Raw genomic sequence first — 22,209 nt, 5'->3', positions numbered from 1 at the left:
AAATATAGTGGTTTTGAGGACACAGGGTACTGTAAGGTCTGTGCCCTGTTCACGTCACTCCTCACCGGGAACCGGCGCACCTCCTAGACCTCAACCTTCCACTCCACCTGAACGCATCACTCTTCCCGCCTCACAATCACCTGAATACTGATCACCTGTGTCACTAACCTGTTTCGTTGGTTTTCTCCCAGTATTTAGTTCTTCCACTCCCAGCCTTCCAACTGTGAGGTATTGATTGTTAGTTTGCTGCATTGTTACTAAGCCCTTTTTGGATTTTGTGTACCGACCTGCTTCTGCCCGATCTACCTTTGACTCCGATTCCCAGTCTAGTCCTGTACTTTTGCCTGCCTGTTGGATTAGGGTGCTTTGACCTTATGCCTGCCTGTGACCTGGAGACCTGCCTAGCCCTCTTGTACCTCAGTGTGTATTGGTGCCTTCCTGTGTATGCCTACTGTACGTCTGACAATGTTTCTCCCGTTATCAATCAAAGCAGCGCATACTGCAACTGGAGCCACATCACCTGCCTCCGTCTGGTATCATTACAGGTACATACCGGCACATATAAGACACAGTACACCATTTTTACTGACCCGTTTTGGCTTCATGGTGCCACTTTTATAACCAACGGCCAAAAATAACAGAATATATTTTAAACTAACATGTAACACTATATGTAGATCAAAGCTAAACCACTGTTCTCTCTTTGTGTATAGGAGTTATTTGGGAGAAATCCTGCAAGCTGTGATGTCAAAGATCCTGATCATCTCTTATCTGAAAGGGGCATCTGATCATAAAGCCACAAGTAGGCGTTAGAGGTTGGCCCATTCTTTGTTTTCCTGAAAATATTTCCCCCCGTACGATCCTGAAGAAGTTACCTAACCATGGAGCTGTCTCATATAGTCGGCATTTCCATCTGCAAAAGACGCATTTGTGTTACGGGTGTAAAGGTGATCACTTTCAAAGAGTGATTTTTCTTTAAATGAAAATCATACTACAATTGTTTTTTTGAAAACTATAACTACCAGTCATCACAAAAAGTACAGTTTTAGGCACTATAGCCTTGGTTAGTTGAAATGGAAAATGAGCGCATACAGAGTGTGAGGGATCAAAGGAGAAGAGATACAGCAGCCATGGTAAATTGAAGTCTTTACTGCATCAAACTGGAAGATTATGATGCTGGCTTGCTATTGGTAAGATCAAATGAAAAGGAAAATACTAAACTTTTAACTGTATTTTCAACACCCCATTCAGATAATACGGTAGCTAGGCAATCTGTTAGTGCTGGAGCATCTCCTTTAGTTCTGTCATTTGAATTCCATCTTCAGCTGATTGGCTAGATATCTCCTGAATACCACACATTGGCTGCAACATGAACTCCGTCTACTGCCACATTGATGACATGGTGATTAGGAGAAGTTGCATGTGCCAAGTAATTTTAGTTTTATTGTTAAAATGGAAAACCGATTTAAAAAGAGATGCCTATTTGATCGTTATGCAAATGTGCCCTGTTTAATTATCCCTGTACTTCCTATTCCTGTGGACTGTTGATCCGTCATTGTCCTGTCCAAACACTTAACTCTTATTTCACTCCCGTTCTTGGGCCCCGCAAGACCCGCAGAAGTCTTGTTCCCGAGTCAACCTCTGGAAGGCGTTACAGAAGCAGAAGAGGGATTTGGCACAGCCAAACACATCAAAGGCAGCCTCACCCAAGCAACATGACTGACAGCTGAACTCTGGACTGACTACTGCATTCTGATAATTGAAACGCCCCGGGAGGCCCAAGAAGCGGTTTGGGAAATCCTGTTTAGTCTAATGAACTAAAGCAATAGTTAACCCAAGCACAACTGTTTTGTACTGTTTCTTCATATAATTCTATGAACATACTTCTGTGTCATTTAGTTTTTAAAGCCTGGCAAATTTTCTTTGCTTTGTTTGACAGTAAGCGTTAATATTTCTGTAAACTTGTCTAACAGTAAGCGATATACATGCTTTATTTTTTTTATTGGCATGTCTAAAACATTGTTGACAAAAGCACTTATTAAACCTCTCGGAAGTATCTCATATGTTACATTATTTATAAATTACAAGTTTTATTTTAGTAGATTTATAGAGACATCTAATTAAGCCAAATAAGACATCCGATGGCTCGATCAAAGACAACCGTGATTAAACATAGAATTAACTTGTAGTGCAAACATTTCTCACTCAATCTTCCCAATTACGTGTGAAAAAAAATAACTGCCCTAGACATGATACACACCACCTAAAGTCCCCCAAGGGATAAGTGCCCCTTAAACCCAGAAACATTCAGGACCAGGATGTTGGAGGACAGGCTGGTTGAGGTAGGCTCAGGGTGCATCGCCATTAATTTAGCAATCAGGAATGCCCATAGATACTGCCAGACATGTGGACAGCAGGACTTCAGATTTGACGCATTGTACACTGTCAAATTTAGACTTTTTCAAACCCGACTAGACAGTATTCTGAGAACCCTAGGTTGTGGTCTTGATAAGGATGAGATTGTTCACAATCTCAAAAGTTTTACTAAAATGAATAAAAACACTTCCACAATATAGCAAATGCATAAAAAGTAACTACAGAAGCTCACAATTTTCACTTGTCAGTAGAGATGGTTTTCATATTAGAATTCTGTAAGTAGTTGAGATTATATTTTAAAATATGGATTCATTTATATTTCATCAAATTGCGTTCCACAATTGTTTTGTGACAGAAGCATTTGCGGCAAATGGATCTTATAAATTCCTGCCTGCATGCACCGATTACTGTATTCCCCAAAGAGCTTTTAGAGGGACTTTTGTAGACAAAATCTATACACCAGAGCAGGTGTTTATGATTGACTAGACCAGACAATTCAAAGTTAAACCAAGGGTTGAATTTTTGTTTACACTTTGAAAGGAATTAATTTACAGTAACCTCCAGATTTATTGAACCCACTGGTAAAAATTTTGAAAAAACTATAAAAGGTTTTTATCTGCTTGTTCGTGCACAAAAACTGTTATAGAAATCAAACCTTGAAATGAAGCAATTTTTTTCAAAATATATATGTATTTTTGTGGATAGGTGATGTAGTTAGGCTGTGGGCCCACATCCCAACTTTTTGTCCCTGTCCTGCCCACCTGGTTATGCAGCAGACTTGGATTCTTTTTAAGGACTCTGGTTACAGCCCACTAGCATTTATTGATCTGCTTGCCATCTGATCATTGACATGGCCCAAAAGGTCATGTACTCTCATAATCTTTTACCCAGCACAGCCAGAAGAGGACTAGCCACCCCTCAGAGTCTGGTTCCTCTAGGTTTTTTACAAATTTTGGACCCTACTACATGTAGGGAGTTTTTCTTAGCTACTGTGTATTAGGTCTGGTTGCTTGCTCTTTGGTGTTTCAGGCTGAATATCTATAGAAGCACTTTATGACAACTGATGAAAAAAGGGCTTTATAGAATACATTTGATTGATTGGGCTGTATTCCTTCCAAAGGCCTTGGAAACATATTAGGATACATAACATCATGGTCTCAGTCAAGTACCAGATTTGAGAGCAAAATCGGACTGCCACTTCCAGGAAGCTAAAACTGTCATTGTTGGATGCTCCAGCAGGATACTGATTTCTCCAGAGCCGCACAAAAAAACTCTTACTCAATGGCCATCCTTGTTCCCAGACCTAACACCCATGGAAAACCTGTGTGCTGAAGAATACAGTCCACAAGTTCCGGGTTTTGCAGGGTAAGTAAACCAATCAATCAAATGTATTTATATATATTTTTTGCTGGAACGCGTAAGCAGAGCCGGCCTAGAAGAACAAATCTCTCTTACTGAGTGATTGCCTCCACCCCTTGTTAAACACTGTAGTGGTTAGCGATGGGGGCTACGCAATAACAGGTCCCGTGTTCGACTCCCGTAACAGTCAAAACACATTATGCCTGAGGTTCAGCACAGACAAAATCTTTGCTGGCTATAACCTTATGTAGCTACGTAATAGGAAGCCTAAAATAAAATAGTTCTTGTGGATATTATGATTTTTTTCAGGATTGACATACACTTCACTGGCTACACGATTCTCTCATCTTTTCACTTGCTTAAATATCAGTTATCGTGACCAATATTAATAAATACTGTATCAATTTCATTCATGAATGGCTAATTTGCTGTTAAAACGGCCAGTGGCAAAAGAGGATTTGTTCAGGATAGACAAAAACTTTGCTGGCTACAATCTTCCGTAGCTACATTATGGGAAGCCTAAAATTTTACTGTTTACTGTTATACTGCGACTATTTCTGGTGGATTTTCAATTTATGTCTTAGGATTTCTTTATGATAGACAAACACTTCTATTACGGGCCAGCTGAACGAGGCTTGCCTGGTTTTTTGTTACATAAGCAAAGTGCTTTTACAAAACACCCAGCCTGAAACTCCAAGGAGCAAGCAACACCATTGTTGAAGCACAGTGACTAGGGAATGGAGGGGCTCCATTTTAGGAAGAAACCTAGAGAGGAACCAAATTGCCTATCCTTGCCTCATAGTGACTCACTGTGGTAGATTGAACTGCTGTGAGCTCAATCAAGGCAGAAATCCAGAGAGTGGGTTCCTTCCAGTATGTAAGGATTCTGGTCTAGACCGGCACGATAAGAACCAGAACGAAAGACACACACATCAACATTTACTATCCTAAGTCTTCTTATGAAACATGGTCTTCAATGCAAATTGGATATCACCCAAAAAGAAATATATTAACGCAAATGACAAATCTCTTTTAATTAAAGGCTTGGTGGGTGGATGTAAGAGGGTGATTTGGTCATGCGTTATTTTAAAGATAGCCAGGTGTATGTGTTTTCAACTGCCATGCATTTCAGATTGGCTTGGTGATCAGATGGCACAATGCCCTGATAATGCCAATTCTGAAACCAATATATAGCTAATGGATTTTGTTTTTAATAGGGTCATCTTTCCTACTCTGAGGCTATTAGTCATCTACTGTAGCTCCAGTAGCTATGCCATTTGTAAATTGTAAATTAGTTACTTGGAAAATAGGGCATATTATTTCCTCAAACAGAGGTCAAAGGGAATGTTTTGGCTGTACAACGCCTTTTGGAGTCCTGCCTCCATTTGGAGCTGCACTTTGCAGTATTGTTATTCGCTAAAATTAAATGACAAAACGTTACTTAGTAAAGTCACTCCCTAAAGGCCAACATCGAATGGAAGGTTTTCCAAGCTTATATGCGCTGTGCTCAATAGCCTGGGATGTCTGTGCAAAATGCTTATTCTCAATCACGGTGATAGCTAGCTAATGTTAGTACGTACTTATCAGTGGGAGCAGATGGCTATCATGAATATGATTCAGCTGGTTAGCCTACCAAACTATGATTACACATTAGCAACAAGAACTTGTCACTAGTTCATTTTCAGACATCTGTTTGAGTAATGGCTAGTTGATTACTCTGTCCACTAAGCTGTGAATTTAGATGGATTAGAAATGTAAAGCTGAAACAACGAGGTCAAAAAGAAACATGGGTGTACCTCTCGTCATGACTGCAGAATAGAATAGTTGGAGTTATTACCTTGCAATGTAGAGAAAACACCGTCCCGGAGCTTGTTTGGGATGTGCATTCAGTAAGTGATCCTTCAATGATTACCCTATCTGCACACCACAAAATGTTCAAGTCTCTTTAACACTGGTGGATTATTTGATTCTTTTTTTTTTTTTTCAGGCCTCTGAGTGCCAGCCGAAAAGCTCCACAGAAGGAGCACAGTCAATTATCTTTGATACCACTGAGTTGCATTGTTTTTCGGTCTAGTTATCTTGCAAAGTAAGTTTGAAAAGATTTGCCAATATCAATAAATGTATGTGTTGTTTAGAACATCAACATGGAAACATTAGGGGCCGTATTCACAAAAAATCTAAAGGCTAAAAGTAGCTCCTAACTTGCTGATTCAGGAGTAACTCAGTCCTAACTTTAGGACTCAATTTTTGGTCTAAGAGTATTTCACAAAGTGTTTTAGCGCTAAAACCAGCTATGAAAAGTTAGGAGTCGTCAATAGGACTCCTAAGTCACTAAGACCAAGTCACAAACAATCCTAAAAGGCTGCTGTTGTCAATTTGCCTTGTAATCAGGTCAATGTTTTAGAAACATTTAATGATGCTGAGCTTTGAACAAGGTATCGCCTTAATCGCAAGGGCATTTTATAGTAGAGCTAGTCAGGGATGCTGTCACTTCAACAAATAGAAACAAGTAAAATCGGACATCAGGGTTGTGACAACTCTATGCCACAGTACTTGGCCACAGAGAAAAAGCATCTATGCAGTGCAGACGAAATACGTATATTTCAGTCATCCGTCAGTAGAATATTACATCAAACAATAAATGCCACCCGATATCGTGTGACAAATCATTCGGTTTCCTCATGATGTTCACCAACTACAATGAAACAAAGCTGACTTTATGGCCATAGCTCGACCACCCAGTGTAGTTCGTGGTGGGACACATAATTGTGTGAATTATTGCACCATCAAAAGATTAACGCGCATTTCTTTACAATCTGGCAGACATGTAAGAGACTGGCAATTAGCTGAACATATCTTGACTTGTCAGTATATCATTCTTGGTTTCATGTTTAATCAGTGATACTTAGCCTACATTTTATTTTTTATATATTTATTTCAATATAGCAACATGACATTCTTCTATAGTTTTGCTATGATGAATTCACTGACAGAGACCCCTCCCGTATCAGCCAATCACTGTGTGCATAGTACGTTGTTTGTGGAACTCGACATCATCCATAGCAACAGGGTCAACCCCGCCCTTTCTTTTAAGACTTCTCCTTATTCCTTAGTAAAAGTTGGTCTTAGCAGCTTTGTGAATAGATTTTAAGAGGAAACTCTTAGCTAGGAACTTTTAGCGCTGTTTAGGAATCCTCCTTGTGGTAAGATAAAATGTTTTGTGAATACGGCCCCAGATCACCATGTCCTCTAACTGGTAGAATGCAAGGGAACACAGATTATTCCTATGAGATTGCATCTGCTTTATTTCAAGACTGAGTGCTGAGCGTCATGCCCAATACCCAGAGCTGTTGTAGGCCAAGTAGTAGATAATTGAGAAGCTTGTTAAGAGTAATATACACTGCTCAAAATAATTAAGGGAACACATGATCATCATAGTATAACACCAAGTCAATTAAACTTCAGGGAAATCAATCTGTCCGCATAAGCAATTGTGAATCAATGTCACCTGTTTTGGTGCAAATGAAACTGACAACAGGTGCACTGGAGAGGAAACAGCAAGACAACCCCCAATAAGGGAATGGTTTTGCAGGTGGTTGCTCTCTCATTATGCTTCCTGACTGATTCTTCTCAAGTTTTGCTTGTGGCCTTGTCACTACTGGTAGGCGGTACCTGCAGCCCATTCACATCCATACATGCCGTCAAAAGAAGGTTTGCTTTGTCACCCAGTACAGTCTCAAGAGCACGGAGGATGACCCAGGAGACAGGCCATTACACGAGGAGACCTGGACAATGTCGTAGAAGGGCATCAACCCAGCAGCAGGACCGGTATCTGCTCCTTTGTGCGGGGAGGAACCGGAGAAGCACTGCCAGAGCCCTACAAAATGACCTTTTTACTGGTATGCATGTTTCTGACCAAACTGTCAGAATCGGACTCCATGAGGGTGGCATGAGGGCCCGTCATCTTCTAGTGGGACCTGTGCTCACAGCCCAGCATCGTGCAGCTCGATTGGCATTCGCCAGAGAACACCAGAATTTGTAGGTCCACCATTGGCACACCGTTCTTTTCACTTTTCAATCCAGCCCTCAATCAGTTGGTGATTTTAGTTTCCATTTACCATTGTTACGTCATTTTTCTCTCAACAAATTACACAATGTACAGCAAAGATTTTGATCTTAAATATATTTCCTTCATCAAGACCCAATGTGTGATTTAAGTGTTTGCTTAATTTTTTTTAGCAGTATATTTAAAAGAGTCTAAATCACTTACATAGAGCAGGATGTTGTCCGCACTGTAAAAATAAAAAGGCACTATATTGACTTTATATGCGAAACAGATTAATGAAACTAACAAAATGCTCTCTCATTTGTTAAGGGCATGATGACCATTAGCTCAACATACCCCATGGCTTTGGCTCGTCTTACACCTAGGCAAACATTTTGAATAATTAGCCAAACAGCTTTTTCAACCTCATATTGCAGGTTATAGTGGCCCCAATTGATTTATATTTATATAAATATATATTTAAAGCACAATATATTTTGGGTTTGATACAAAGTAACATTTTCTAGAAAAAACAAACATCTTCATAAATATTTGGTCACATGATTCATGTTGGTTTTCTAGAAACCAAGGGTCACTCAACTAACAATTTAGTTTAACTTACCCCACTTTCCCCTAAGATAACCTATGTACACAACTCACAAAATGTTCACAACTGGTGGAAGGAAATACAAAGACTTCCCCTAACATTTTCTACTTCTGCAGAAAGGTAATCTTTCATTTCCACACATTGATTGATTGCTCCGATGCTGGCTGTACCAGTGAGTAGAAATATATCATATGAATGCTTGGCATGCTATTATTTCACTTTATCATAATATGTACTTTTGGCCTACCATAATTCATGCTCAGGGCCCTCTCACACTACAGCCTGGAATAGAACTGCTGACAACTTTGCTCCCCTTGATAAATGATTAAATAAACTGGGATGTTCCTCTATGGTGTGGCAAAAAAAAAAGTTTTACAGGGCATCTGGGAGGTGGCATTGTGCTGTTAGGATTTATCAGAGTTGTTCTTTGAAACTCATGGTTTACTGAACAATTCTGCCAAAATTAAGTGGAGTACTTTTGCTCCTGTTTGTTGCCCTCAACTCTATTTGTTTTCTAATTCGAAGTAGAAGCTTGGATCAGTTTATGGGAAATATATTTTAGTCATTGTCTTTTAGTGAGCTCTTCCAAAAGAGTATACAATAAATACGTACCTTACAACCCATGTGCATATTTATCTTATGCAACACTGGTGTGCTGGGCAGTCAAGTAAACCTTTTTGCATGCATAGGGTTGAGATGAAAGTAACCCGGTATGGTCAGGTGCAACTTCTCTGCAAAATGAATAATGTTGTGCTTCAGTGAGAGCACTAAAATGTTGCCATGGTGGCAGAGATAATTGTCCAAGACATAGGCATTCAGCAATGGACACACCAAATTGAGGATACAAGTTTATTGTTCTTAATTATTGTTTTTCTTTTTTTGATGTATGACTCTTTCCATTAATCAAATTGTGGATGCATACTGTTTCGATGCTGGAATAATTTTGAGTGAAAAGGGAGCCAACAGGAGAATCTCATGACTGATGGTGTTAATGTTATATCACAAGGTAATTCATCATAAATGTTACACATGACAAATAGGCATAGTCACACAGAGAACAAAGGGTTAACGAATAGGGTTTTTCCTATGTGTAATCAATGTCATTATGCGATCATAAAAATAATGTAGTAGTAGGTCCTAAATCAGTAATAAACTGAACTCTGGATAGGGTTGAACACTAGGTGATAGAACCCTCACTGCACTGTAAACCCATTTCATACATACATTCAAATTAATAGTATTGTGTTTTTGATTTTGATTGCACAGTGATGCTGCGTGTTGCATTAAAAAAATAACTGATGATAAATTTAAATTCTGTGTGCATGAAGCAATATTGAAAGAAGTTAGAATCCTTTAATTAGATAAGGGTAAAACATTGCTCCCTGAACACCTTTACAAATCAGGATATTAGAACTGACCTGTTATAGAAAAGGGGCCATTTTGAAATTAATAAAATATTATATTTAAAAGACAGGGGCTTAACTGACGAGCAGGCTTTAATAAAAGGGGCTCTTTTTAATATAGCTCAGGCTGCTATATGACTGTCCATCACAGCAGATTGGCTATCGCAAACATTTCTCCTGTATGCATGTATTTCAATGTAACTGAAGGTTAACAAGAGACTCAACTCACCTAAATATTCAGGTAGTTTCATTACAAAGTTGTAAGGAATTATTAAAGAATGATGGGCGAGTATTTGGAATTAATCGCCATTTCAGCCGATGACATAGACACTTTTTTACCTCAACAGATGATGGTCTGAGCTGGCTTAGTACTGCCAAATTAAGTAAAATAACATTGGAGGCAGCTATGTTAGATAAATGAACATTATATTCCATGGCAACATCAATCAGCATGGTGGACATTTCTTATGGACATTTCTTGAGTCAGCATTCCTATTACACTCTACCGCAATAAACTGCCTTTGTTACTGTACAATATTGTGCCTTTTATTGTCCTCAGCAGTTTGGTTCTTGGTTTACTTGTGTATTGTAACAGTAGCTATTGTTAGCTGTCGCTAGATGTACTGTTGTAGTACTGGGTTCAAAGACTACCAACAACACGTGACTCATACTCAGAGTCACATTTTTAACCTGATTGACTCTGACTTTAACTCCCATTTGCTTGACAAACTGGTAGTACATTTTACTAAGAATACGTAGGCTATGATAAGAAGATACAGCTCATTTTGGCTCTGAAAGAATTAAGAGACCACTGCACGTTTTGCTTTCCTTTCCAAAAAAGTCGAAAAGGAAGGTTTTGAGTGAAGAACAGAAGGATTAAAATTAAGAGACCACTGCAAATTTAACAATGCTGTTCCTCACTCAAAACTTTCTATTTCAACTTTTTTGGAAAGGAAAGGAGAAGGAGCAGTGGTCTCTTAATTTCTTCTGGAGCTGTATATTAACGCCATATATATATATATATGTGTATGTATGTATGTATGTATGTGTGTGTGTGTGTGTGTGTGTGTGTGTGTGTGTGTGTGTGTGTGTGTGTGTGTGTGTGTGTGTGTGTGTGTGTGTGTGTGTGTATGTATGTGTGTATGTGTGTATGTGTGTATGTGTATGTGTATGTGTATGTGTATGTGTATGTGTATGTGTATGTGTATGTGTGTGTGTGTGTGTGTGTGTGTGTGTGTGTGTGTGTGTGTGTGTGTGTGTGTGTGTGTGTGTGTGTGTGTGTGTGTGTGTGTGTTCTTGTTTATATGGTATAGGGGGACATTTGACCTGAAATCTCACCAGCACTATGAGGACATTTTGGTTTATGAGGACATTTTCAATGTCCCCATAAGTCGGGCACTGTAGAAGAACTTCCTTCATTGTTATTAACTATGTCCTGCTTTTTTAACTCATGTCCTAATATACCATAAAGACCTGGTTTTGTTGTGTATCACACACAGCCCATACTCCCCCTATGTCTGGTTGTTGGTAGTGCAGCTTGATACGATTTTTTTTCATTGGCTCATGGGTTGTATGCATGTCTGATCACCGATTGGCTACTGCTTCTGTCAATAACGGGGACGATCGTTGATTCGCGGTTGCGTCTTTGAGTCACCGCATTCTGGCGGCAAACTATCAACTTTCTATGTCGCGAGCCTACAGCTAGTGAAAACCCCGCCAAGATATGCTGAAGCTTATTTTACCTCAGAAGACATCATCTGAAAGTAACCACGACGCGAAGAGGACTTTTCTAATGGTTATCTTGACTACTAAATAGGTAAGTAATTTTTCTATTCACACAATTGATCAAATGTATTATTTAGTTTACAATTTTATAGCTAAAATATATAAAATGTGCAGTTTAACACAAACGTGAACAGGGTAGAGTAATGACTGCTACAGTACTAGTAACTTGGTAATTATGTACTGTACTCCTGTTCTGTTGTTCAAGCAGGCTAATGGGTTAATACTACTGAGATTAAACTTGCGTTGATGTTATTATTGGAGTGTCTCGCAGTTTTATAGTCAGTCCTGAGTGTTTTTGTAGTCTGGCTAATTTATTTATTTTTTTTGCATGTGCTTAAAACATTTGTTAATGTCGTATTTCTGTCCGAAACGTGAGTTAATTGTTGTCGTCTGCTTGTTAGCGGTAAGTTAAGTAATTGTTTCAAGCTAACGTTCGCGAATGTAATGATGGACATTCAATGGGCTCTAAAGTGCCAGCAGTTTCTTCTCTCAAAATGATTTCGCTTTTAGTGTTGTTTAGAAACTGTATAAAAAGCCAATACATGGCCTTGTGTTTGGCCGTGTTTGAGAAATGACAAGTGTTCCTCTTGTCATGATCTGATAATTTGACTGATGTATCCCTCATTCACCCAAGTAGGTGAGTAATAGTAATATAATATGAATATAGTGTATTGTCAGGCGATGTTGCTCAACTGCGGGGGTCCTGTGCGGTCTAATAGTAAGAACAAGGGGAACGAGTGGCAAGAACATTGATAGGTCTACCTGTTGTGGCTGAGTAGCCCCATACTAAAGCCACAATTGATATTGAGTTGGAGAACTGTCTTTCATCACTCATAGTTCACTATTACAGTTGGGTTAAAATAACCCTGTATGTTGGGTTGTGATGTAAACACAGCACATTTGGTCAGATGATTGACTTGGTATTTCATAAGTGAAGAAATATTTAGACTTTGTATTTCATAAGTGAATAAATATTTAGACGGTTAGTAACTGAATGTGGCTGCAGTTGTATTATATCTGTAGTTGTATTGGCTGCAAACATGAATTACTTGCATCTAAAATATAGGTTTAAAATGCAGTCTTTTGGTATATTTAATTGTGAACATGACAGCATTTATCACTGGAAAGTGTATATTTGTACAGTGATAATGTAGGCTAATAGAATAGTTGGTTTAGCAAAAAGCCTAAGAAATATTTTTCTATTTGTCTAGTATTGATGCAGCAAACACTGAATCACTTGCCAGATTTGTCAACGATGACCACATCAATCCGAACAGCAAAATGAAAAGGCTAACAGTTGGAGGGAAGCCCCATCTCTGTTTATTTGCAACGACCGACATAAAACCTGGAGAGGAAATTTCCTATGATTATGCTGACTCGGACTGGCCGTGGCGAAATAAGGTAAATTCTAATGTTCTTTGAAGCATAATCTAAGATACAGTGGCTTGCAAACACAACTATTGGACATATACATTTTGTGTAACAACCTGGAATGAAAATGTAATTGTAATCTTTGCCATTAGATTTGCACTACATACAAATTATTCCTTTCAAAACAAGTTGAAAAAAAAGAACTGACAACTGTTTGTTGTATAAACAGACGGGTAAAAAATTTAAGGGAAACACTTCAAGAAATTAGTGGAGGAATATTACGAATTACGAAGCATCCATTTAGGTGTACTGTGTGATACAATTACCCGGTGCCCTAACATCTAAATCATTAAATACTTTGGATATTGTCAATGTTCATGTAATCAACCAGGCATGAGGGGTGTGGTATATGCCCAATATACCAAAACTAAGAGCTGTTTTTAGGCATAATGCTTCATGGAATATGTTGGCAATATACCATAAACCTCTGCTGGGCCTTGTTGCTCTACTGAAATAGTTCCCTATGCAATTAGAGAATTAAAGTGAAATCATAGCCATGGTATACGGTCCCATATATATTGGCTATCAGCCAATAGGTTTTCATGATTCCACCTACCTGGTTTGTGAGACTGTATACCATGGGTATGACGTCACATTGCTTTTTACTGCCCTCATTGTGTTTGGTAAGCAATTTAATAGAGCTTTAAGGCATCTCTGGGGTTTGTGAAATATTGCCTGTGTCCTGGCACTCTGTGTTTGATCGTGCCTAAGAACCACTTTTAGCCGTGGAATATTGGTCATATAACACCCCCCTCCCCCCAATTTATTGCCTCCACGTATCACGGCAGTCGGACAATCAGCATCCAATATACAAACCACCTGGCTTAGACAATTGAAATCTTTGAGTAAGATCTTAAATTGGAAAGGCAATTCAGTAACTTACCCTTGCCAGATGTGCTGACATCATAGTATTTGAGTGCTTCCTATTATTAATATTCTTTATGGTTTTAATGGTGACGTGGATTGGTTTCTCTGTGCTTCTAGATGTGGATGCCATGCCTTAAAGGGAACTTTCAAACATAAATGTTCAGTATGAACGGTTTACATGTGTTGAGGAGTGTGTGTGTGTGTATATGATCTTATACTGGTGTACGAGGACAGCATGCCATATGGAGACTGTTTAATTTCACTTTGAACTGTTTTCAATTTTTATGGATTGTGTGTGTGTGTGTTTATGATCTAATACTGGTGTAGGAGGACGTAATGTCTTATGGAGACGTTCTAGTGTTTGTGATTAGTTAAACCGTTTGAGTCTAGTTTGATAGTATAATACTATTGGGCTAATGATTTTAAATGTCTTCTTTCTCTTCATAGCAAATCCATGTCCAAGAAATGTCCGTTACTACAGAGACCGAGAACACTGAAGAGGTGCTTTTTTATTTCATTTAAATCATTGAATATACTGGAACTAGAGCTGTTTATATAATGTAAGACTTTGGATATTGTCAATGTTCATGTAATCAACCAGGCATGAGGGGTGTGGTATATGCCCAATATACCAAAACTAAGAGCTGTTTTTAGGCATAATGCTTCATGGAATATGTTGGCAATATACCATAAACCTCTGCTGGGCCTTGTTGCTCTACTGAAATAGTTCCCTATGCAATTAGAGAATTAAAGTGAAATCATAGCCATGGTATACGGTCCCATATATATTGGCTATCAGCCAATAGGTATTCATGATTCCACCTACCTGGTTTGTGAGACTGTATACCATGGGTATGACGTCACATTGCTTTTTACTGCCCTCATTGTGTTTGGTAACCAATTTAATAGAGCTTTAAGGCATCTCTGGGGTTTGTGAAATATTGCCTGTGTCCTGGCACTCTGTGTTTGATCGTGCCTAAGAACCACTTTTAGCCGTGGAATATTGGTCATATAACACCCCTCTCCCCCCAATTTATTGCCTCCACGTATCACGGCAGTCGGACAATCAGCATCCAATATACAAACCACCTGGCTTAGACAATTGAAATCTTTGAGTAAGATCTTAAATTGGAAAGGCAATTCAGTAACTTACCCTTGCCAGATGTGCTGACATCATAATATTTGAGTGCTTCCTATTATTAATATTCTTTATGGTTTTAATGGTGACGTGGATTGGTTTCTCTGTGCTTCTATATGTGGATGCCATGCCTTAAAGGGAACTTTCAAACATAAATGTTCAGTATGAACGGTTTACATGTGTTGAGGAGTGTGTGTGTGTGTATATGATCTTATACTGGTGTACGAGGACAGCATGCCATATGGAGACTGTTTAATTTCACTTTGAACTGTTTTCAATTTTTATGGATTGTGTGTGTGTTTATGATCTAATACTGGTGTAGGAGGACGTAATGTCTTATGGAGACGTTCTAGTGTTTGTGATTAGTTAAACCGTTTGAGTCTAGTTTGATAGTATAATACTATTGGGCTAATGATTTTAAATGTCTTCTTTCTCTTCATAGCAAATCCATGTCCAAGAAATGTCCGTTACTACAGAGACCGAGAACACTGAAGAGGTGCTTTTTTATTTCATTTAAATCATTGAATATACTGGAACTAGAGCTGTTTATATAATGTAAGACTTTGGATATTGTCAATGTTCTTGTAATCAACCATGCATGATGGTTGTGGTATATGCCCAATATACCAAAACTAAGAGAAGAAAGTATTTGATACACTGCCGATTGTGCAGGTTGTCCTGCTTACAAAGCATGTAGAGGTCTGTCATTTTTATCATAGGTACACTTCAACAAAAATCCAGAAAATCACATTGTATGATTTTTAATTAATTTATTTGCATTTTATTGCATGACATAAGTATTTGATAACCTACCAACCATTAAGAATTCCGTCTCTCAAAGGCATGTTAGTTTTTATTTAAGAAGCCCTCCTGTTCTCCACTCATTACCTGTATTTACTGCACCTATTTGAACTTGTTACCTGTATAAAAGACACCTGTTCACACACTCAATCAAACAGATTCCAACCTGTATGGAGGAGTGGGCCAAAATTCCTGCTGCAATGTGTGCAAACCTGGTCAAGAACTACAGAAACAAAGGTTTCTGTACCAAATATTAGGTTCTGCTTTTCTGATGTATCAAATACTTATGTCATGCAATAAAATGCAAATCTATTACTTAAATTATACAATGTGATTTTCTGGATTTTTGTTTTAGATTTCGTCACTCACAGTTGAAGAAAAATGACAGACTTCTACATGGTTTGTAAGTGGGGAAAACCTGCAAAACCGTCAGTGTATCAAATACCTGTTCTCCCCAGTGTAATTGGAATAGAACAGTAATGTACTGTTTGTTAATGGCAATTCTCTTAATTTTTTTCCCAGTGTCAGGATATTCTTGTACATTCTGTTGCATCCTCTTTGGACAAATGCAATGTCTGCAGTGGTGGCACAATGTCATCACTCAGGTGGTCTGGAATGCAATGTAAAGGTGTGTCTTTTCTTGCCCCAATCTTCATACTGTATGATAAAAACTGTCCACAACAAAAACGATTCTTAAACATCGAGACTGCTAGTACCAGTTGATTTTGGAGATGGGTTTGATATAATTATTTGTTTTTATAATCAAGCCAATATTTCAATTGGCTTCTGATTTATTTAAATGGAGAAACAAAGGTAGCCGGTTTCCAGACCTCAATGGGCACAGACTTTGTAAGAAACAAAGGACTGACATTCAGGAGGCAAAATGAAAAAGCGATCAATACACAAATGTAAAGATTATCATTCAGTACATAATTTGTTTAACATTTTATATGGTCAAATCAAAAAAGCAACTTTTGTGACAATAACGCATAGAAAACGTATGATTATATATCAGCATCTCAAAAGACAATGGGTTATGCACTTGCTTTGGAATCTGCTGTGTAGTGAATTAAAGAGGGTCGATAGACCCTAATCTACATTTGGTTACAGTATAGCCTACATTTAAAATGTATTAAATTATGAGGGGGAAAAAATCGAACTTGCTCGCAATACCCCATAATAAAAACAAAACAGGTTTAATTATTTTTTGCAAGTTTATAAGAAACTGAAATATGACAGGGCTTGACGATAATTCAATCAATACTGTTATAGTTTTTAAATAATTATATTATTAGGTTATATCGCCCACCCCTAATATGAAATGTACACTATTATTCACATCCCTTAATGAAAGAGGGGTGTGATCCTAGGGTCTTTTTGGGTATGACGCTACAAGCTTGGCACACCTGTGTTTGGGGAGTTTCTCCTATTCTTCTCTGCTGATCCTCTTAAGCTCTGTCAGGTTGGATGCAAAACAATGCTGCATAGCCATTTTCAGGTCTCCAGAGATGTTCAATCGGGTTCAAGTCCAGGTTCTGGCTGGGCCACTCAAGGACATTCACTGACTTGTACCAAAGCCTCTCCTGCATCGTCTTGGCTGTGTGCTTAGGGTCATTGTCCTGTTGGATTGTCAACCTTCTCCACAGTCTAAGATTCTGTTCACTCTGGAACAGGTTTTCATCCAGGATCTCTCTGTACTTCTCTTCCTTTATCTTTCCCTCAATCCTGGCTAGTCTCCCAGTCCCTGCTGCTGAGAAACATCCCCATAACCTGTTGCTGCTCCAACCTTGTTTCACTGTAGGGATGCATTGGCCAGATGTGCGGTGCCTGGTTTCCTGTTGTCTGCAACATTGAAGGTCTCGAAGAACAGTGGTATCCATCATTCTAAAATGTTTCCATTTTAGAAAAATTTAACTCCTTTGGGCTTAATGTCAAGCGTCATGTCTGCAGACAACCAGGCACTGGTCATATGGCCAATGCATCCCTATGGTGAAGCAAGGTGTTTTTCAGCAGTAGGGACAGAGTGACTAGTCAGGTTTAAGGGAAAGATGAACAGAGAAAGGTACAGAGAGATCCTGGATGAAAACTTGCTCCAGAACGCTCAGGATCTCAGACTCAGGTGAAGGTTGACCTTCCCACAAGACAACCACCCTAAGCACATAGCCAAGACAACACAAGTGGCTATGGGACCGGTCTGTGAATGTACTTGAGTGGCCCAGCCATAGGCCGGACTTGAACCCCATCAAACATCTATAGAGAGAACTGAAAATGGCTGTGCAGTGACATTCCCCATGCAACCTGACAGGGGTTATGAGTATCTACAGAGAAGAGTGAGTGAAACCCCAAAAATACAGATATGCCAGGCTTGTAGGGTCACACACAAGAAAACTTGAGGCAGTAATTGCTATGAAAGTAATTTTTTTTAACAAATTTTTTAGAATAGGGGTCTGAATACTTTTAAAATACTTTTCTACAATAACCTTTAATTGCTTAGCATTTGTTTGCATTCATTTTAAAATGTAATGTTATGAGTAGTCTTTTTAACGTGTGCTATAAATGTAGATATTTGTTTTAAAATTAGTAATTAAACTTTTTACCAAAAAAGTAGCTCATGCACTTGCACATTACAGACCAAATGGTGGCACATCCATGTTCAAGGTGTGGCCTACGTTTTAATTTAATTGTTTTTATGTCCACCTTGTTTTTTTTGATCCATTTTAATTGTTAAGTTGTCTTTTGTTTTTGCAAATGGGTATCATAATTATTCACCTATTTGTTTGCTGAAATTGTACTTGTCAAATGTGGCAATATTCTTAATATTTATATAATATTCATGCTTAAAAACCAACAAATGAGTTACAAACTTGTGACTGAAAGAGTTGGCCATAATTCCTGTGATTTGAGACCAATAAACAACTACAGGATGCATTGGTTGTAGTCTTTATACACTGCTTTGCAAAAGTATCCATATCCCTCAAGTTTGAAGTGATACCATCCCTAATAGGCTGTAAGCAGATAAAATAATAGCGGCATTAGATGTGCAGAGCAGTTCTGTTTTGCAGAAGGAAATATTCACTACAGGTGGATCAGTTTCTGAACACTGCACGCACGCTGCGCACTGCGCGCGCACTGCACACTGAGCGCACACTGCTCACTGAGCGCACACTGCTCACTGAGTGCACACTGCACGCACATTGCGCACTGCGCGCACACTGCACACTGCACGCACGTTGCGCACTGCGCGCACACTGCACACTGCACGCACGTTGCGCACTGCGCGCACACTGCACACTGCACGCACGTTGCACACTGCACACACGCTGCGCACTGCACGTACACTGCACTGTAATTTTAATTCATTAACTTATTGCGGTCAATTCGTTTGAGATTTCAAAATTCCAAATGCAAATCCGTTCAGAGGTTTCCGAGGAGATGTTTTTCACAAAAGTTAGAATGGAGGCCATATTGTTTGAGATATCAACTTTTCTTAGATATCAATCTGTTCAGCGGTTTTGGAGATGTCGTTTAAGTGTGTTTTTATTAACGGCAAAATTGTGAGAAACATCTGTGATGTTTAAAGCGCCCCCAAGAGGTATTTCTGTATGGGACTTTTTCTGTCCATTCCTGACAGACACGTTTACGAGTGTTTCGTTTCATAGCTGTTTGATGTTCCATTTGGGATTAATGGACTTCTAAAATCATAGACCCGCCCAGCTCAATTTCATTCGCTGATTTCGGCCATACTATTTGAGATATCAACTTTCCTTATATAACTTTTAAAGATAATGGTTCAAAGACCCTTCACACCAAACTGCATGCAAATCCGTTCAGCGGTTTGGGAGGAGATGTCGTTAATTAGTTTTTCACCAAATTCAAAATTAAGGAAATTCCAAGGGGCGAATTTGAAAGACCCCAGAGACTTTGGTCAACATGAGAAGTAGCAGGTATGGAACTTGGCTGCATGAGTCTACGACATTCGGTTAATGAGATATGCATGCTCAAACCTTCAACATTTGACTAATTGCTACAGCGCCACCATGGGGTGTATAGGTATAGTAATGGCCAAGGCCCTTCGGGTCTCTCATGGCAACAAGTATGCAAAGTTTCATGCAAATTGTGCCACATATGGCCAAGTTACGGGCTATCTAACAAATAGTTGCCTAATCTTCAAAAACATATCCTGTCTGAGTTTTTCAGTGCAACTCTTCTCGGCTGTGTTGTTCGGTGCATTTGACAAATAAACCTTGAGCCTTGAACTATAGGTAGTTCTGGTTAGTGACAGTTTGCTCTGTTCATTGAGTAGTACACAGCTTTGTACAAGATCTTCAGTTGTTCTTGCATGAAATAGCCTTCATTTCTTAAATCAAGGAAAGACTGACAAGTTTCAGATGTTGCACACACACACACACAATGTGTCCTCATCGAAACCAGCAACGGTTTTGACTGCCTCAACAACTTCATAAAAAATGTGTTGGCAGAACAAGACTATTTTTGTGTACATGGAATTCAGTGATAAGTTTACTATGGGTTTATAAGCCATTACTTTTGATTTGACTAAAATTACTAAAGTGACTAATACATGAGGGCATTTGTTGACTAATGTCTCACTTTTTTCATAATTTTGGCAATTACTAAACTAAATTATTATTCCTATGATGATAATGTGACAAATGTCCATATATTTTAGGGACTAAGACTGGACTAAATAAAAAAAAAAGGGGGGTGCTACAATTTACAGTTTCAGCTATGGATTTGGACTGTAATCTGACATCTGTTTAGTAGATTTTCAGTTAAATTAGAAAATTCAGTTTAATTTTGAGGTATAAGAGAAGATATTTAGTGTGAATAGATCACTGCATTTACTGCATTCGGTTACAGATTTGGATCCAAACACAAATCTGACATCTGTTTTGTAAAAGGTTATCAATGTTACATGGTGTCTTTTAATGCATTCATCTTTTGCTGTCAGCATATTCATGAAATATTACCAAATTATATGGGTTTCAGAAGGTATGATGAACAATCTTTGTGGTCTAAGATAATGGAAACAATGAAATTGAAAAATTCTGCAGTTCATATATCAAGTCTAAACTTTATGTTGTCTGTTAATATTTTTATTGGGAATTACTCCCTTTCATTGCATTTCATTGCATTTGGATACTTCATATGAGTTTACAAAGTAATTATTAATATTTTGGAATAGAATATTTTTTGTGCGTATTGATCACTATCATAGCATTCTGCTACAGCTTTGAACATCCTATTCTAATAGAACTTCAGAAGCATTTATTAAGATGTAAGTACCAATCTTTGGGATCTAAGTCTGCAATTTAACTATCTACTCTAACCCTTATGTGTCTTCTGTTTAAGAGAAGGTTTTTAGTGTGAATTAATCACTTGCATTGCGTTAAGCTACAGCTTTCAGCATCCTATTGAAATATTAAATGTCAATTTAAAATGTGTAAATTAAAATGTTTAGGGTCTAAGATAAAAGTGGAATAGTAAGGTCTGAAAATAAATATCTACGTTTACCCCAATCTTTTGTATGTGACTTTGTGATCATGTTCATTGCTTTCTGCTACATCTTTCAGCATTCTATTGAAAAATAAAACGTCATGAGTTTATAAAGATGTAAGTAACAATCTTTGGCGTCTAATATACTCTAACCCTAATTTGTCTTCTTTTTAATAGAATAATTTTAGTGCGAAAGATCACTTTCATTGGAGGTGGCTACAGATTTTGACCCAAACACTAATGTGACATCTGCTTTGTAGAAGATTTTCGATGTTAAATGGTCTCTTTCAATGCATTTGGCTATTGTTTTCAGCAAATTCAGATTTTATTCAATATTACCAATTATATGTTTTGAAGAAGCAATCTTTGTGGTCCAAGATAATGGGAACAAAAAACTGAAAAGTCTGTAATTTAAATATCAACTCTAACCCTAATCTGTTGTCTGTTAAAGAAGATTTTAAGTACGAATTGATCATTTCCATTCCATTTGAGTACAGATTTCAGCATCCTATTGAAATGTTAAATATCAATTTAGTTTACAATTTGGTGATTAAAACATTATAAGTTATTGGATGTTAAGAAAAAAAAAATTGTCGGAGTTTAAATATTAGATAAGATTCAACATTATTGTCATTGAACACTTACCAGTACAGTACTACAAAATGCAGTTAGCATCTAATCAGAAGTTCAAATAGAAGAGGGCAGAACATTTACAAGACATTGAGTAAAACCTTAGGGATTTAATTAAACTAAATGACCACTAATGTTGATGTGCATTCCTTGTACTGGTGATCATGTATGTTTGTGTGAGACAATGTCTAGCTAAACCCATAGTGTCCTCTTTGTTCAGGGTCCAGTCACATCTGTGTGTGAACCAACGTCC

General features: G+C 38.1%; 2 long non-coding RNA genes across 3 annotated transcripts; both read left to right on the top strand.

Annotated features, from left to right (window-relative positions):
- Positions 1 to 222: 222 nt before the first annotated feature.
- Positions 223 to 2,056, top strand: LOC114839550. Its single transcript, XR_003781962.2, has 3 exons — positions 223 to 545; positions 714 to 815; positions 1,611 to 2,056. It is a non-coding gene; the product is annotated as an uncharacterized LOC114839550 (long non-coding RNA).
- An 8,976-nt stretch (positions 2,057 to 11,032) lies between these two features.
- LOC117594705 lies at positions 11,033 to 16,526 on the top strand. 2 transcript variants are annotated; one of them, XR_004575919.1, is made up of 5 exons: positions 11,033 to 11,606; positions 12,787 to 12,976; positions 14,321 to 14,374; positions 15,454 to 15,507; positions 16,335 to 16,526. It is a non-coding gene; the product is annotated as an uncharacterized LOC117594705 (long non-coding RNA). The 2 variants fall into 2 exon arrangements; XR_004575918.1 differs by having other exon boundaries at positions 11,033 to 12,976.
- Positions 16,527 to 22,209: the final 5,683 nt, after the last annotated feature.

This window comes from Esox lucius, chromosome 7 (assembly GCF_011004845.1).
Source record: "Esox lucius isolate fEsoLuc1 chromosome 7, fEsoLuc1.pri, whole genome shotgun sequence".
In the NCBI taxonomy this organism is placed as follows: domain Eukaryota; kingdom Metazoa; phylum Chordata; class Actinopteri; order Esociformes; family Esocidae; genus Esox; species Esox lucius.
This window is presented reverse-complemented; position numbering and strand designations above follow the sequence as displayed.